This window comes from Suricata suricatta, chromosome 12 (genome assembly GCF_006229205.1).
Source record: "Suricata suricatta isolate VVHF042 chromosome 12, meerkat_22Aug2017_6uvM2_HiC, whole genome shotgun sequence".
Lineage (NCBI taxonomy): Eukaryota > Metazoa > Chordata > Mammalia > Carnivora > Herpestidae > Suricata > Suricata suricatta.
The window spans coordinates 6,807,629-6,808,731 of record NC_043711.1 but is presented as its reverse complement, the minus strand read 5'-3'; positions in this window follow the sequence as shown (position 1 = coordinate 6,808,731).

Here is a 1,103-nt window from a genome sequence, read left to right as displayed (position 1 = left end):
TAATTTGCATACCACTAAATTCACTCATTCAAAATGTAAATTCAGTAATTTTAGTAAACTTCTAGTTACACAGCCATCACCACAATGCAGTTTTAAAACATTTCTAACACTCCAAAAGGTTCCCTTGTCTTTATTTGCAGTTAATGTCCACTCCCAACTCAGTCCTAGGCAACACCTTACCTGCTTCCTTTCTCTATAAATTGGTCTTTTCTAGATATATTATGTAAATGGAATCATATAACACATAGTCTTTTGATTTCTGGCTTCTTTCACTTAGCATAACTTAGCATAACGAGAGTTATCTATGTAGAAAGCACGTATCAGCATTTTGTTTCTTATATTTGCAGAATAATACTCAAATGTATAAATGTAGCCCAGTTGGTAGACACGTGGATATTCCAGTTTGGGTTTTTTATGGGTGAACTTCTGCATGTGTGTCTCTGTGTTAACAAGTGTTTTCATTTCTTTGGGGTAGATAACTCATGGTGTAATTACTGAGTCACATGGTAAATTTATGTTCATTTTTAAGAATCTGCTAAATTGTTTTTTCAAACAGGCCCCACTACTTTACATTCCCCCAAGAAATGAGTGATGACCCACATTTTTCACATCATCACTAACACTTGGGATTCAGCAAAACCTCCTAATGGGAGAATACACTTAAGCACTGAGCAACAAATAATCAGTAGGAGTTTAACTGGAGAATGGATTGAGCAGGAAGTAGAGAGGCCAGTAGGAACTAGAGGAGAAAGGAACCACATCCACATTAGCGTGGAGAAATTCGAGACTAAGGCATTTCAGGAGGATACATGGAACTGATAACTGAGTTACTATTACTATTTTTTAAATTTTTTAATTTTTTTTGAGAGACAAAGAGACACAGTGTGAGCAGGGGAGGGTCAGAGAGAAAGGGAGACACAGAATCTGAAGCAGAATCTGAAGCAGGCTCCAGGCTCTGAGCTAGCTGTCAGCACAGAGCCCGACGCAGGGCTCGAACCCACAAACCGTGAGATCATGACCTGAGCCGAGGCTGGATGCTTAACCGACTGAGCCACCCAGCCGCCTTAATGACTGAGTTATTAGATTAAGCCTGTTTGAGCCCT